The sequence below is a fragment of the Chlorocebus sabaeus genome, chromosome 20 (assembly GCF_047675955.1).
Source record: "Chlorocebus sabaeus isolate Y175 chromosome 20, mChlSab1.0.hap1, whole genome shotgun sequence".
NCBI classification, from domain to species: Eukaryota; Metazoa; Chordata; class Mammalia; order Primates; family Cercopithecidae; genus Chlorocebus; species Chlorocebus sabaeus.
Window position 1 is genome coordinate 17,993,212 of NC_132923.1, and position 18,812 is coordinate 18,012,023.

General features: G+C 36.2%; 1 pseudogene; it reads left to right on the plus strand.

Annotated features, from left to right (window-relative positions):
- Positions 1-4,808: 4,808 nt before the first annotated feature.
- Positions 4,809-5,657, plus strand: LOC103224114 (26S proteasome regulatory subunit 4 pseudogene; annotated as a pseudogene).
- Positions 5,658-18,812: the final 13,155 nt, after the last annotated feature.

Here is an 18,812-nt window from a genome sequence, read left to right on the forward strand (position 1 = left end):
AAACACCATCTCTACAAAAAGTATAAAAATTAGCCAGGCATGGTGGCATATGCTTGTAGTCCAAGCTACTTTGAAGGCTGAGGTAGAAGGATTGATTGAACTTTGAGGTTGAAGCTCCAATGAGCCATGATCACACCACTTCACTCCACCCTTGGTGCAGAGTGAGATCCTGTCTCAAAAAAAGACAAAAATACATAGATTAAGAGTAAATATATACCAAAAAATGTTCCATGCAGGCTTGGTGGGGTGCAAGAAGGTGGAATAGAAGGCTCCACTGATTATCCCCTCTGAAAGGACACCAATTTGATAACTATCTACCTAAAAAAAGAATCTTCAGAAGAACCAGAAATGAGGTGAGCATTCATAGTACCCGGGTTTAACTTCGTTATCACTGGAAGAGGCACTGAAGAAGTAGGAAAAACAGTCTTGAATTATCAACACCACCCCCGCCCACCATCCCGTGGCAGTGGCAGCATGGAGTGGAGAATGATTCTGTGTGCTAGAGAATGGGAGAGCACAATTGTGAGGCATTAAACTCAGTGCTGGTTTCTTATAGCAGAAAGTAAAAACGGACCAAACTCATCTGATGCCCAACTATGAAGGGAGCACTTAAATCAACCCCAGCCAGAGGGAAATCACTGAGCCCAGTGGTAGGACCTTGAGTTCCCGCCAACCTCACTCCTGCAGGCTAAGGTGCTCCAAGTCTCTAAGTAAAGAAAGGCAGACTAGGCCACAAGAACTGCAACTCTTGAATGAGTGCTAGTGCCGAACTGGGCCCAAAGCCAGTGGACTTGGAAGGCATGTGATCTACTGAGACACCAGCTGGAGCACTGGCATTTCTCCTCCCCTAAGCCCAGGCTGCATAGCTCACAGCTCCAAAAGAGACCCCTTCCTCTCACTTGAGGAAAGGAGAGGGAAGAGTGGGAGGACTTTGTCTCGTACCTTAGATACCAGCTCGGCCACAGCAGGATCTGGCACTAGTCAGAGTTGTGACGCCCCCTTTTCCAGTCCCTAGCTTCTGGATGGCATTTCTAGACACAACCTGGGCCAAAAAAGAACTCATTGCTTTGACAGGAATAACCCAGTCTTGGCAAGATTCATCATCTGCTAACTGAAGAGCCCCTGGGCAGTGAATAACCAACAGTGATACCCAGGTACTATATCATGGGTCTTGCGTGTGACTCTGAGACTTGCTGGCTTCAGTTGAGACTCAGTGCATTCCTAGCTGTAGTGGCTACAGGGCAAGAATCCTTCTGTTTGAGAAAAGTACAGGGAAAAGTAAAGCTAACTTTGTCTTATGCCTTAGGTACCAGCTTGACCACAGTGGGATATATGATCAAAGGGGCTCATGTGGTCCCTGATTCCAGGACTTGACTCTTGAACATTATTTCTAGACCTTCCCTGGGCCGGAGGGGAGCCTACTGCCCTTAAGGGTAAATCCCAGGCCAGGCAGAATTCACTATAAGCTGACTAAGTAGCCCTTGGACCTTAAGGGAACATTAGCGGTAGTCTGGCAGTATTCCCTGTGACCTGTGGTGGTGGTGGTGGTCATGAGGTGACCTCTGCCTTGGTAAAGGGGAAGGAAGAGTGAGGACTGTATAATCTGGTTTGAGTACAGTATTTTGTACTCAGTCACAGGATAATAGAACACCAGGTAGATTTCTAAGGTTTAACTCTAGTTCCTGGCTCCTGTAATGGCAACTCTGGACCCACCTGGGGCCTGGAGGAGCTCACTGACTTGAAGGGAAGGACATAAGCCAGACTAGTTCCATCACTTGCTGATTATAGAGCTGATTATAGAGCCCCACAGCCTTGAGCAAACATAGGCAGAAGCCAAAGAATGGTTACAGTAGGCTTTGGATGAGACCCAGTGCTTTGCTGGCTTCAGGTCTGACACAGCATAGTACTAGTGGTGGTAGCCACAGGGGTGCTTTTGTCACTCCACATCCAGCTTCAGGTTGCTCAGAACAGAAAGAGACTACATTTGTTTGGGAGAAAGAAAGGGAAGGTAATAAGAGTCTCTGCCTGATAATCTGGATAATTCTTCTAGATTTTGTTCCAGACAATCAAGGTGGTACCTCTACAAATCTGAAAGAACCACAGCACTACTGAGCTTGGGGTGCTCCCTAAAGCAGACACTTAGATCACAACACTCAAGTCCTTTATAACATCTGGAAAGCCTTCCAAAGAAGAATGGGTACAAATAAGCCCAGACTACAGAGACTGCAGTAAATACCTAACTCTTTAATGCCCAGACACAGTTGAACACCTACAAGTATCCATACCATGCAGGAAAACATGACCTCACCAAATGAACTAAACAAGGCACCAAGGACCAATTTTGGAGAAACAGAGATATGTGACCTTTCAGACAAAGAATTCAGAATACCTGTGCTGAGGAAACTCAAATAAATTCAAGATAACACAGAGAAGGAATTCAGAATTCTATCAGATGTAACAAAGAAATTAAAACAATTAAAAAGAATCAAGCAGATATTCTGGAGTGAAAAGTAAAATCCATATACTGAAGAGTGCATCAGAGTCTCTTAATAGCAGAATTGGTCAAGCAGAAGGAAGAATTAATGAGTTTGAAGACAGGCTATCTGAAAATACACAGTCAGAGAAGACTAAAGAAAAAAGAATATGAAAAACAATGAAGCATGCCTACAGGCTCTAGAAAACAGCCTCATCAGGACAAATCTGAGTTATTGACCTTAAGGAGGAGGTAGAGAAAAAGATAGGGGTATAAAGTTTATTCAAAAGAATTATAACAAAGGACTTCCCAAACGTAGAGAAAGATATCAATATCCAAGTACCAGAAGGTTATAAAATACCCAGCAGATTTAACCCAAAGAAGACTACTTCAAGCATTTAATAATGAAAGTCCCAAAGGTCAAGGATAAAGAAAGAATCCAAAAAAAAAAAAAAAAAAAAGAAAAGAAAAGAAAAAGAAAGAAAAGAAACAACTAACATACAATGAATCTCCAATATATCTTGCAGCAGACATTTTAGTGCAAACCGTATAGGCCAGGAGAGACTGGCATGACATACTTAAAGTGCTGAAGGAAAAAACACTTTTACCTTAGAATAATATGCCTGGTAAAAAATATCCTTAAAACATGAAGTAGAAAGAAAGACTTTCCCAGACAAACAAAAGCTGAGGGATTTCAACGCCAGACCTGCCCCACATGAAATGCTAAAGAGAATACTTTAATCAGAAAGAAAAGAACCATTAATGAGCCATAAGAAATCATCTGAGGGTAACAAAATTCACTGGCAATAGCACACAGAAAAGCACACAATATTATAATACTTAACTGTGCTGTGTAAACTACTCTTAAGTAGAAAGAATAAATGATGAACTAATCAAAAATATTAACTATAACTATTTAAGACATAGACAGTACAATAAGATATACATAGAAACAACAAAAAGTTTAAAAGTGGGGGGATGAAGTTAAGGTGTAGAGTTTTTATTAGTTTTCTTTTTGCTTATTTCTTTGGTTATGCAAACAATGTTATCAGCTTAAAATAGTAGGTTATAAGACAGTATTTGCAAGTCTCATAGTAACCTCAGAACAGAAAACAAACAACAAATACACAAAAAATAAAAAGCAAGAAATTAAATCATATCACCAGAGAAAATCACCTTTACTAAAAGAAAAATGGAGAGGAGAGGAGAGGAGAGCAGGAAAAAGAAAAGAAGACCACAAAACAACCAGTAAACAAATAACAAAATGGCAGGAGTTAGTTCTTACTTATCAATAATAATATTGAAGGTAAATAAACTAAACTATTTAATCAGAAGAAATAGAGTGGCTGAATGGATGAAGAAACAAGACCAAATAATCTGTTGCCTAAAAGAAACACACTTCATCTCTAAAGACACACATAGACTGAAAACAAAGGCATGAAAAAAGATATTCAATGTCAATGAAAATTTAAAACAAAAGCAGGAGTACCTATACTTATATCAGAAAAACAGATTTCAATACAAGTACTATAAGAAGAGACAAAGAAAGTTATTATATAATGATAAAGGGATCAAATCAATGAGAGGATTTAACTCTTTTAAATATATATGTGTGTGTGTGTGTGTATATATATATATACACACATATATATATACACACACACACACACACATTTGCTTTATATATTTGGATGTACCAATGTTGGGTGAACTCATCCTATGAGGCCCGTATTACCTTGATACCAAAATCAGACAAAGAAATATTAAAAAAAGAAAACTAGAGGTCAATATCTCTGATGACTACTGAAAAAATCCTCAGCCTAAGTGGCCAAGGCAAGATGGGTCAAAGGCAGAGTGTGGTCATGTGTCTGGATGTGGCAGGAAAGATGACAAGGACAAGGAAAAGAAATATGAACCTCCTGTACCAACTACAGTGGGGAAAAAGAAGAAAACAAAGGAACCAGATGCTGCCAGCAAACTGCCACTGTTGACACCTAACACTCAGTGCCCATTAAAATTACTGAAGTTAAAGAGAATGAAAGACTATCTTCTCATGGAGGGATAATTCATTAGAAATCAGAAACAAATGAAACCATTAGAAGAAAAGCAAGAGGAGGAAAGATCAAAAGTGGATGATCTGAGGGGTACCCCAGTGTCAGTAGGAACTTTGGAAGGGATCATCAATGACAATCATGCCATTGTATGATTGTCTACATCTGTGGGCTCAGAACACTATGTCAGCATTTTTTATTTGTAGACAAGGATCTGCTGTAATCTGGATGCTAGGTCCTGCTCAACTACAAGTTGCATACTGTGATGGGGTGCTGATGGATGACATGGATCCCTTAGTCACGGTGATGAAGGTGGAAAAATCCCCCCAGGAGATCTGTGCTAATACCGGGATGTTGGACAACCAAATTTAGGAAATTAAGGAATCTGTGGAGCTTCCTCTAACCCATCCTGAATATGATGAAGAGATGGGTATAAAGCCTCCTAAAGGGGTCATTCTCTATGGTCCACTTGGCACAGGTAAAACCTTTTTAGCCTTAGCAGTAGGAAACCAAACCTCGGCCACTTTCTTGAGAGTGGTTGGTTCTGAACTTATTCAGAAGTACCTAGATGATGCGCCCAAATTTGTATGGAAATTGTTTCGAGTTGCTGAAGAACATGTACTGTCCATCGTGTTTATTGAAGAAATTGATGCCATTGGGACAAAAAGATACGACTCAAATTCTGGTGGTGAGAGAGAAATTCATTCAGTGAAAAATGTTGAAATTGTTGAACCAGTTGGGTGAATTTGATTCTAGGGGAGATGTGAAAGTTATCATGACCACAAACTGAATAGAAACTTTGGATCCAGTACTTATCAGACCAGGCCACATTGACAGAAAGATTGAGTTCCCCCTGCCTGATGAAAAGACTAAGAAGCACATCTTAAGATTCACACAAGGAGGATGATGCTGGTCGATGATGTAACCCCTGGACGATTTGATTATGGCTAAAGATGACCTCTCTGGTGCTGACATCAAGGCAATAAGTAGAGAAGCTAGTCTGATGGTCTTAAGAGAATGTAGAATGAAAATAACAAATGAAGACTTCAAAAAAATCTAAAGAAAATATTCTTTATAAGAAACAGGAATGCTCCCCCGAGGGGCTATCTCTAGTGAACCACAGCGGCTGTTAGGAACATGGTTGGGAGATTTCCTGACCCCTGAAAGGGATGAGGTTGGGGGAGTTGCCCAGAGGAATCCCTGTTCCTGTTGATTTTTATTAGCAAAACATCCTATGTGTCTTTTGGAGTATGACGTGTAAGTGCCCACTGGGCGGCCATCATCTGTTGGTCACAGTGCAGCACTCTGCTTCCCAATAAAGTGTGCTCTTTCACAAACAAACAAACAAAAAAAGAAAAAAGAAAAATTTCCCAACAAAATACCAGCAAACCAAACTCAACAATACATTTAAAAAATTATTCATCATGACCAAGTGGGATTTCTTCCTGGGATGCAAGATTGGTTCAACATACACAAATCAATTAAGATTATACATCATATCAACAGAATAAAGGACAAAAAAAAATGATCATTTCAATTGATGCTGAGAAAAGATTTGATAATATTCAACATCCCTTCATGATAACAACCCTGTAAAAACTGGATACAGAAAAAAAGTACCTCAACATAATAAATGCCATATACAACAGACTGATAGCTAGAATTATACTAAATTTGGAAAAACTAAAAGACTTCTCTGAGATCTGAAACATGACAAGAATGCCCACTGTCACCACTGTTATTCAGCATAGTAGTGGAAGTCCTAGTCAGAGTAATCAGATAAGAGAAATAAATAAAGGGCATCCAAATTGGAAAAGAAGTCTAATTATTCTTGTTTACAGATGATGTGATCTTAACTTAGAAAACTCTAAAGATGCCACCAAAAACTATTAAAATTGATAAATTCAGTAAAGTAGCAGGATACAAAATCAATATACAAAATTCTGTAGCATTTCTATGTCAACAGTGAACAATCTGAAAATGAAATAAAGTATTCTCATTTATAATAGCCACAAATAAAGTTAAATATCTAGGGATTAACCAAGCAAGTGAAAGATCTTTACAATGAAAACTATACAACACTGATGAAAAAAATTGAAAACTACACCAAAAAATGGAAAGATATTCCATGTTCATGGATTAGAAAAATCAATATTGTTAAAATGTCCATACTACCCAAAGCAACCTACAAGTTCAATATAATTCGTATCAAAATACCAACGATATTTTTTCACAGCAAAAGGAAAAACAACCCTAGATTGTATATAGAATCACAAAAGACCCAGAATAGTCAAAGCTATCCTAACCAAAAAGAACAAAACTGGTGGAATCATATTACCTGACTTCAAATTATACAGCACTATAATAACCAAAACAGCATGGTACTGGCATAGAAACAGATACATTACAAACTAAACACAATAGAGAATCCAGAAACAAATCTATACACCTGCAGTGAACTCATTTTCGACAAAGTTGCCAAGAACATCCACTGGGGAAAAGTGTATATCCAAATGGTGCTAGGAAAACTGGATATTCATATGCAGAAGAATGAAACTAGACCTCTATCTCTTGCCATATACAAAAATCAAATCAAAATGGATTAAAGACTTAAATCTAAGACCTCAAAATATGAAGCATCTAGAAGAAAACAATGGGGACACTCTCCAGGACATTGGTATATAAAACAATTTCTTGAGTAGTACCCCGAAGGTACAGGCAACCAAAGCAGAAATGGACAAATGTGATCATGTCAAGTTAAAAAGCTTCTGCACAGCAAAGAAAACAATCAACAAAGTGAAGAGACAACCCACAGAATTGGAGGAAATATTTGCAAACTATCCACTTGACAAGTGAGTAATAACCAGAATATACAAGGAGCTTAAACAACTCTATAGGAAAAAACTAATAATCCAATTTAAAAATGGGCAAAAGGTTTGAATAGACATTTCTTAAAAGAAGACATACAAATGACAAATAGGCATATGAAAAAGTGCTCAACATCATTGATTATCAGAGAAATGCAAATCAAAAGTACAATGAGATATCTTCTCACCTCAGTTAAAATGGCTTGTTTCCAAAAGACAGGCAATAACAAATGCTGATAAGGATGTGGAGAAAAGGGAACCCTCATACATTGTTGGTGGGAATGCAACTTGGTACAACCACTATGGAGAAAAGTTTGGAGGTTTCTCAAAAAACTGAAATTAGAGTTAACATATACATTGTTGGTGGGAATGTAAATTGGTACAGCCACTATGGAGAACAGTTTCTCAAAAAGAGAAAGGTTTCTCAAAAAACTAAAAATAGTGCTAACATATTATCTGGCAATCCCACTGCTGGGTATGTACCCAAAAGAAAGGAAATCAGAATATTGAGGAGATATCTGCACTCCCATGTTTGTTGCAGCATTGTTCACAATAGCCAAGATTTTGGAGCAACCGAAGTGTCCATTAACTGATAAAGAAATGGATATCTATTAACTGATATTAATGGATAAAGAAATGTGGTACCTATAAACAGTGGCACACTATTCAGCCATAAAAGAATGAGATTCAGTCTTTTGCAATAACATGAAAGAAACTGATAGGGACAGGAGACAGGGAAATACTGTGTAGAAAAGGGTGGTTTCCCAGAAAAGGGCTCATCCTCAAGCCTGAAGACTCATGGCCCTAAATGAAAACAGGCATTTCTGATTTCATGCCCCAAAAGTTGCCGTTTGCCCTGCCACACCCTCTATTCTGCACCCATAAAAACTCCGAGTTCCAGGGTCCAGAAGCAGACCAGCAGACCAGCAGACCAGCAGACCAGCAAGCTGGCAGACCAGCAGAACGACATAGCAGAGAGGGAGAGAAGAGGAGAACATCTGAGTGCAGACAGCAGTTAGACCAGGGGCAGTCGCTGGGCAACTCAACTCCTAATAATAACAGGAGATGTTAATACCTCATTTTCAATAATGAAAACACCAACCAGACAGATTAATAAAGAGAAAACAAAAATATAAATATTGGTGAGGATGTGGTGAGAAAGGAACTATGTAGACTGTCGGCAAAAATTAATATGAATTAGGATAGTCATATGGACAACTGTATGGAGGTTCCTCAAAACACTAAAAATAGGATTACCATATGATCCAGCAACCACACTTGTGGATATTTATCCAAAGGATTTGAAATCAATATGTCAAAAAGATGTTTGCACTCCCATGTTCACTACAGCACTGTTCATAACAGACAAGATATGGAGTCAATCTAAGTGTCTATCAAAAGGTGAATGGATAAAGAAAATGTGGTATATACACAAAATGGAATATTACTGAGCCTTAAAAATGTAAGAAGGCTGAGTGTGACTTGCACCTGTAATTCTAGCGCTTTGGGAGGCCAAGGCAGGAGGGTCACTTGAGGCTAGGAGTTAGAGACAAACCTGGGCCAACATAGGAAGACCGGGTCTCTACCAAAAATTTAAAAATTAGCCAGGTATGGAAGCATGCACCTGTAGTCCCAGGAGGATCACATGAGGCAGGAGTTTGAGGCTGCAGTGAGCTAAGAAAGTACAACTGAACTTCAGCCTGTGTGACAATGAGACCCTGTGTCTAAAAAAAAAAGAAAAGAAAAGAAAGAAAGAGAAAGATTTTGTCTTTTCTAACAACAGAGACGAATTTGAGAATCCTATGCTAAGTGAAGTAAGCAATAAGCCAAGGACAAAGAAAGATAAACTGCACATGTTCTCACTTATATGTGTAATCCAAAACAATAGAACACAAAAAAGCAAAGAATAGAATGGTGGTTATCAGAGGCTGGGGGTGTTAGTAAGCAAATAAGGAGGTAATTGTCGAAGGGTACAAAGCCTCATTAGACACGAGGTTTTTCTCTTTGAGATTTATTGCATGGTATGGTGAATACAGTAAATATTAATGTATTGTAGATTTCCAAATCACTAAGAGTAAATTTCATCAGATGTTCTCAACACACACAAAACATGATAAGTATTTGAGGTGATGGATATCCTAATTCACTTGATACAATTATTTCATATTGTGTTTATAAATCATAACATCACTTTGTAATCCATAAATATATACAACTATAATTTGTTAATGTATAATTGAAAATGAAACTTAAAAATATATTTACACTTAAAAAAGAAACAGAAGACTTGAACAAAACTGTAGAACAATTAAATCCATACAGCACACTCCCCCCAACAACAGCAGAATACACATTCTTCTCAGATGCATGTGGCACATCCTCAATGATAGATCATATGTTGGGCCATTAAATGAATTTCAATTCCTTAACAAATTTAAGAAGATTGAAATTATACTAAGTATATTTCATGACACCAGTGGAGTAAAACTAGAAATCGATAGCAAAAGAAAAATGGAAAAATACAAAAAATGTGGAAATTAAACAACACATTCTTGAAAAACCAACGAGTCAAAGAAAATGCTCAGAAAAAAAAATTAGAAAACAGCTTGAGACAAACAAAATTGAAAACATACAGGAATTTATGAGATGTAGTAAAAGCAGAACTATGAGAAAAGTTTATGGTGGTAAATGTGCACATTAAAAAAGAAGGAAGATCTCAAATCAATAGCTTGACTTAAACCTCAAGGAACAAGGGAAAGAACAAACTAAGTTCAAAGTTAGCAGAAGAAAGGAAATAGAAAATAATTCAAGAGAAATAAAAAATAAAGAATAGAAAAAAATCAATGAAACTAAGAATTAAGTTTTGAAAAGATCAATAAAATTGACCAACCTTTAGGTTGACTAAGAAAAAAGAGAGAAGGCTCAAATTACAAAAATTAGAAATGAGACAGTATAACTCATGCTGCAGGAATAAAACAGATCAAAACAGACTACTATGAAGAATTATACACCAACAAATTGAATAAGCTGGAAGAAATGAACAAATTTCTAGAAACATACTCTCTACCAAGACTGAATCATGAAGAAATTTAAAAATCTGGGACAGGCACAGTGGCTCACACCTGTAATCCCAGCACTTTGGGAGTCCGAGGTGGGGAGATCATGAGGTCAGGATTTTGAGACCAGCCTGGCCAATATAGTGAAACCCCATCTCCCCATGTCTACTAAAAAATACAAAAATTAGCCGGGCATGGTGGCATGCGCCTGTAGTCCCGGCTACTTGGGAGGCTGAGGCAGGAGAATAGCTTGAAACCAGGAGGTGGAGATTGCAGTGAGCCAAGACCACACCAATGCGCTCCAGCCTGAGTGACGGAACAAGATGCCATCTCAAAAAGAAAAAAAAAATCTGAGCAGATCTACAATGAGTAAGGAGATTTAATCAGCAGTCAAAAACCTTAGAATAAAGAGAAGCCTAGAATGAGATGACATTTTTGAAGAAGTTTAATAACCATTTAAAAAATAATTAACACAAATCCTTCCCAAATTGTCCCCCCAAAATTCAAGAGAAGACTTCTAAACTCATTTTATGACATCAGCATTATCTTAATACCAAAGTCAGGTAAATATATTGCAAAAAAAGAAAACTACAGACCAATATTCCTGATAAATATTAATGCAAACGTCCTCAGCAAAATACTAGTAAACTGAATTCAACATATTAAAAAAGTATACATTGTAACTAAATGGGATCCATTCCTGGAATTCAAGGATGGTTAAACATATAAAAAGCAGTCAATATAATATACCACATTAACACAATGAAGGACAAAAACAACATAATCATGTCAATTGATGCAGAAAAAGCATTTGAAAAATTCCACAGCCTTTCATGATAAAAATTCTCATTTAACTAGGAATAGAAGAAAACTATTTTAACATAATAAAGGCTATGTATTAAAAGCTCACAGCTAACATCATGGCAAACTGAAAGCTTTCCCTCTGATATCAGGAACAAGGTAAGGATACATCTCTTGCCACTTCTATTAAATGTAGTAGTGGAAGTCTAAGCTAGAGCAGTTAGAAAAGAAAAAATAAGAAAGGAAAAAATAAAAAAGCATCCAAGTTAGAGAGCCAGAAGTAAATTATCTCTACAGAAGACATGACCTTATATGTAGAAAATCCTAACAATTCCACACAAAGACTGTTAGAACTAGTAGATTAATTTAGCAAAGTTGCAGGATACAAAACTAACACAAAAAATCACCATATTTCTGTACATTGACAATGAAAAATATGAAAAGGAAAAAAATTAAATCCTATTGTCAGTAGCATAAGAAAGAATACCATAATCAGGAAGAAACTTAACCAAGGAGGTGAGAGACTTACACACTGAAAACAACAAAGTATTGCTGTAAAAATACAAAGAAATAGAAAAACATCACATCACGGGTTGGAAGACCTAATATTGTTGAAATGTCAACATTATACAAAGCTATCTGCAGATTTAATGCTTAATCCTTAATAAAATCCACGTGGCTTTTTTTTTTTTTTTGTAGAAATAGAAAGAAAAGACATTTAAAATTCATGTGAAATCTGAAAAGACCCCTAATAACCACAACAAATGTAAGAAAGAAAAATAAAGCTGTAGGTCTCATACTTCCTGCTCTCAAAACATATTACAAAGTTATAGTTATCAAAACAGTGTGGTACTGGTATAAAGACAAACATATAGTCCGATGGAAAATAATAGATAACTCAGAAATAAATTGACAAATACATGGTCAACTGATCTTTCATAAGGGTGTCAAGAACACACAATGGGAAGAAAATTGTCTCTTCATCATATGGTATTGGGAAAACTGGATATCCACATGCAAAAAAATAAATAAATAAATAATAAAGTTAGAGTCTTACCTTACACCATATTTAAAATTTTAATTAAAATTGAACTAAAGTCCTAAGCATAATACCTAAAACTATAAAAACCCAAAAAGTAAACATAGGGGAAAACTTTCCTGACATTGGATTTGGAACTGATTTATTGGATATGACACCAAAAGCAAAAATAGACAAATGGGACTACATCTAACTTAAAAACTTCTGTACAGCAAAGGAAACAACAGAGTAAAAAGGCAATCTACAGAATGGGAGAAAAAAATTTAAATCATTAATCTGATAAAGGGTTAATATCTGGAATTTATAAAGAACACCTACAACTCAATATCCAAAACTCAAATAACCCAGTTAAAAAATAGGCAAAGGAATTGAATAGACATTTCTCAAAAGAAGACATACAAATGATCAACAGGTGCATGAAACGGTGGTCAGCATTTCTAATCACCAGGAAATTTCAAATCACGCCAGTTAGAATGGCAACTATTTTTAAAAAAACAAAAAAGCGTTAGGAAGGATGTGGAGAAATTGGAACCCTTGTGCACCGCTAGTGTGAATGTAAAATGCTACAGCCACTATGGGAAGCAATATGGCAACTCTTCAAAAACTTGAAAATATAATTAACATATAATCCAGAAACCCCACTTCCGGGTATATATCCCAAAGGATTGAAAATAAAATCTCGAAGAGATATTTGCACGCCTACGTCCAAGAAGGAGCGTTATTCACAATAGCCAAGAAATAGAAGCAATCTAAGTGTCCATTGATAGATGAATTTATAAAGAGAATATAATATATATGTGCAATGTAATGTTATTCAGCCTTTAAAAAGAAGAAAATCCTCTCATATTAGCATATGAAAATCAATGAACATGAAGGACATTATGCTAAGTGAAATAAACAGCAACAAAGAGACAAATACTGCATGATTCTGCTTATATGAGGTATCTAAAGTAGTCAAACTCTTAGAGAGTAGAGTAGTGGTTTCTGGGGGTTGGGGGTGGGATAAAGGGGAGTTGTTAAACGGGTACAGAATTGTAATTTTAATTTTAATTTGTCAAGATAAAAGTTCTAGAGATTGCACACAAGGTACATATAGTTAACACTGTATTGTGCACTTAAAATGGTTAACATAGTAAAAATTTTATTATGGGTGATTTATCACAATTAAAAAAAAGGGACATGAGGAAGCTTTTGGGTCATAGGGATATGTTCATGATTTTGATTATAGTGATTATTTCAACTCCCTTCTATCCCTCCCCCAACCCATAGCAGCCACTACATCTATTTCATGGATGTAATCATATGTCAAAATTTACCATGCTTTATGCTTTAAATATGCACAGTTTATTTGTATGTCAACTATATTTCAATAAAGGTACGTAAAAATCAACATGGCATATCTCAATTTTTTTCAGATCTAATCTGTTATTTCTTATGGAACGACTTGATCCATGTTCTTGGTTATTTTAAGGAGTTCCTGGCATTTGAGGTTGCTGTTTCTAAGACAGCAGTGAATATACAGGTCTATACTCTGCACTCATTCCTTCAACTCTAAAACACTATACCTTCTAAAATGAGGCAAGGCGCTATCAGAAAAAGGCGGATAGGTTTAGGTTTACAGGGGCTAGTAGCATTTATTTCAAACACGCTCTCTCACAATTGTCACTCCCCTATCCTCACCCCACAGCGTCTAGGAACCGGTACAATAAGTGGTGCCTAGTGGTGGCACCAAACCTACATATGGTTTATGTAGTGGGGTCGTGGTGCTAAGACATAGGTTTCTGAAGTAGCCTTACAGCTGGCCAAGATGTAATCATAATTCTGATTATAAAAGTCCTTCACAGTTAATGCTGTGCTAACCAAGGGCATTCACAATGTACCTTAGGATTTCAACTATAGAGCTGGGGCATCTTCTCATCGGGAGGCATTCATGGAAGACAAGACAATGCTCAAACCTACTAAAGGCTTACATTGTCACTGAAGTTTTGGGGATAGGTGCTTGATGTTACTGTTTGCCATCTCTGCCTCCAATTTGCTAGAGAAGTTTTCTTTCTGAGTACATCAACACACTATCACTCCAGGATACTGGGGTTGCTTCAAACTTTGATGGGCTGTATTCCATGGCTGATTAATTCCTATAAAGAGAAAATCTCTTTAAGACTATGTTTTTGACCATCATTCCTAGGATTTGTCAAGGCAATCAAGAGTATTTCAAAACATACTACTGTTAGTTAACATTAATGTGAACTTCCCTTCATCTTGAGGTGTCAACAACCTATAGTATTACATATGTATGGGGTCTTTTGGACCTCAGAGATAATAGAATGTAAGAGAATCTGTATTCATCTACCCAGGGAGATGAGACACACTGTGTTTAGATGAAGCTAAACATTTGAATAGATTGAAATAACCTCCACAAACACCAGTTGTTTTTAATAACCACATATTGACCTTCTTTTTAAAGACTCGAACATCTGGTTGATTACATTTTTCTGTGGCTTTGGGTAGATATAGCCTTAGGCATGACAAATGAAAATAACGACAATGTAACATTGACAAAGTTAACAATGCATATGGCTTATTTGTACATATTTAAATGCATTTATAATTTTAAAGATGGAATAGGATTATGGATGATTTCTGTGATTGTTGATTAATTGATTCTGCTAAAATATATTTTTTGAAAAATACTGAAAAACACAGTCATTTAAGAAATAAAAAGAGCAACATAAACAATTGAAAATGCAATAAGGTAAGTAGAAAGGAATTAGAAAATATAAGAAAATAGGAGAAAAAAAAAAAAACAGGAATAAGCTGGAATGTACAGAATTGCCCAGGAAACCTTTCCAATGTATGGAATATGAACACTAGTATTTTTGAGGCTGAGCATGCATGAAATTTGACATTTAGATAGTAAATATTTTGTTGCAATTTTTCTAATATAACATAAGCCTAAACTATTCCCCTTAGGAAGTATTTACAGATTGTAACTTTTGAGGGTTTAAAGTTTAACTCCCTTTCTGTTAATTTAATGCATCGGTAAAACAAAGGTGAATGCATAGAAATAGAGCATTTTTTTTTTAAGAGACAGGGTCTTGCTATGTTGCCCAGCTGGACTCCAACTCCTGGACTCAAGCCATCCTCCCGCCTCAGCCTCCCGAGTAGCTGCGACTAGAGGCATGTACCATTGTGTCCAGGTATTTTTTAATTTAAAAATTAATTTGAAATCATTTCAAACTCATAAAAATGTTCAGAATAGTACTTTTGCACCAACCTGATAGAAATCTCAAATACCCATAATTTCTTAAATGTTAACATTTTACATAACCACAGTACAATTATCAAATTAGGAAACTGATATTAATATAATATTATCATCTAATCTATCATCTAATCTAATATAATATTATCATCGAATCTATAGTTTAGATGATAATATTATGTTAATATCAGTTTCCTAATTTGATAATTGTATATCAATTTGATATACAAATTAATGTTTTACAAATTAATGTTTTTTTTCTGGTCTAGGATCATACATTACCATTAGTTTTCATGTCACGTTTAATCTGGAACAATCCCCTATTCTTTCTTTGTCTTTTACGATTCTGGCACTTTTGAAGAGGACTGGCCAGTTATTTAGTTTTGTAGAATGTTCCCCAATCTAGGCATGTCAGACATTTCTTCATGATTGAGATTACCATGGAATGATGTGTTTATTTCAGTGAAGCATCAGGAACCACATGATTAAGATTTGTCCCGTTACTAGTTGATGTTAATTTTTATGACATGATTAAGGTTGTGTTTGCCTGTTTTCTCCACCCTAAAGTTATCATTTTTCCCTTTGGAATGAATAAGTATCTTGTTGGGAGATCTCATTTATACTTTCGCCCGCTAATATTTTTAACCAACTTGTGAGTCTTTCCTAAAATGTTTATTGTTTGTCAAATAATAATTATATGTATTAGTTGGAATACTAATGTAAGAAAAAATTGTTCTTTCTCATATATTTATTTATTTGTTTATGTCAGTATGGACGGATAGAGCCTTATCTTATTCTATGGATTATAATCCATTACTATCTTTATTATTCTGCTGTTCAAATTATCTCAAATTTGGCTGCCAGGAGCCCCTTCAAGATGGCTCCTGTGTCCTTTGGACAACGGCCCATCAGTTCTTTTTTAAAGCCCTGCTTTCTCTTCTGGAATTATAAGAGGTTCCTCTGATATTTTAACTCTCTGAGTCTTCGAATTAGCCATTTCTCTAGGAATCCTGTTGTTTTTATTGGAGAATGATATTTTGAATCTAACATCTTGGTATTAGGGGTGCTCATGGCTACTGAACGGCCATTGCCTTTACATTCTCTTAGCAGACAGATATTTTCTAAACCTCTCTCTCTCTATATTTTATGTCAGTGCTTTCCAGCCAGGAATATATCTGTTGTTGAATAAATTACTATTACTCCTTGCAATGAAGGAGGCTGCATGCTGTGGAGAATCATGATGTATTTTAGTAAGTTGATACAAAAGAACTTATTACAGTGTTTGGACTCATGTTAGGTAGTTTGGGAAGAGATTAAGGAAGTGTGGCTTTGCTCTTGGATGGATGCTGTCAGGAAAGGTAATTCTCTGGGAATCTTACTGAATTTTATCTAGGAGGAGAAAAGACTAGAAGGAAGTTAAAGCTGCAATTTGAAAAGAAGCAATCATTTATTACCTTAGCTTGGGCTGCTATGACAAAATGCCAAGGCTTAGACAATGGAAATTTATTTGCCATGGTTCTGGAGGCTGGAAGTCCTAATCAGGGTGCCAGCATGGTCAGGTTATGGTGAGGGTTCTCTTCCTGGCTGGTTGACAGCTGCCTTTTTACTATGTCTTCACATGGTGGAGAGAGAGGAAGCTCATGTCTCTTTTGAAGGACAATAGTCCCACCATGGATGCCCCACTCTCATGACCTCATCTAAACCTGCTTACCTCTCACAGGACCCACCTCCTAATACCATGATATTGGAGGTCAGGGCTTCAACATATGAATTTTGGGAGAGCGCAAACATATATAGTTCTTAACACTTATATAAGCCAAAATGGAGGGATGTTTGGTTATTTATGTGGTTTGCAGTGTTCTTGTTTTTGTCTGTGCCCAAACAAGGCTACAAAGTGTCTTGGTTTTTTGTGTATCACTTCAGAATCCTTAGCTGCTATAGGACAGTTACGGAGTGGTCTTGTCTAATATTGATGCTCTGTGGACTCATTTGTATTTAACAGAACATCAAAGCCTAGCTATGAATGATATCCAGTTCCTGCATGTATTCATACACAGTATTACATTCAGTTCCTGGATGTATTTCTAATAGTATTCTTCGAAATGAACTATTCTTTGCAGTTGAGACACATCCCCTAACATCTTATGCCTATGATGTGAACGAGAGAAAAGGAAGAGGCCAATTTATACAGAGAATGAAGAACAAAGCAGATATCTGGAAAAAGCAAAGGCAAAGTCTCCACAACTTTCTAGACCTTGTTTCAATCACCTTGCTGAGTCTCTGAAATGTTTCAATTCTTGAATGCCATGAAATAGCTCTGTACCCTCATGATGGTTTCAATGGTTTGCGTTTAGTTGGGTTTCTGGTACTTGTAACCAAAAGTTTCCTAATGAATAAAATAGAGAAAAAATTGTCACAAAAGTTGTAGTGTACCAGAGATAAAATTATACAGCAGACAATTTGGAGGTTATTTAGATCTCATACCTTCAGACTCAGTGACTTCCTCTCCGAAAACAATATTCTTGTGTGTATATCCCAAGTCTTCTGAAGCCTGAAGGCAGTGCTGTCTCTTCACCCAGGACTGACAGTCCTAGGACCTTATCTTCTGCTTTGTATGGTAATTTCTAAATAACATCTTCTGTTTCACAAAATTATAACATACATTATAATTGCAGAAAATATATTATTTATGGAAAATAAATATGGAAAGCAAAAGTCTCTCCAATATAAGCAGTCTTATATTGTGGTGCTTTAAATTCTAGTCATATATTTGTTTTAAACAAAGCTGACATGATTCTTAATTCAGAAGTTTGAATCATTCTTTTCCCTCTCCTAGCATTGCATCATAAACATTTTCCCATAAGCTTCAAAGTATTATTCTATTGACTGCATAATATTCCACTGTGTGGTTGTTGCATAAATTATTTTATAATTCTCTTTTTGTGGAACATTTCTTTCTCTATTACTTTTCTCTATCTTAATCTCTGATTATTTTGTAAGACTAGATTTCTTAGGATGAATTACTGAATCAAAGAGTGAAAACACTTAAAAATCTATTGCTATGCATGGCCAAATTGCTTTCTAGAAAGGTAATAACTATTTACACTTCTTATCAGCAATGTTTGAAAATGCTTATTTTATTATATCCTCATCAGCAATGATTGTCATTTGTGGAAATCTTTACCAATTTGGTAGACCAAAAATGACCATTGTACTGTTTTAGTTTACATTTATTGAGTCTTTTATATTTATATGTTCATATC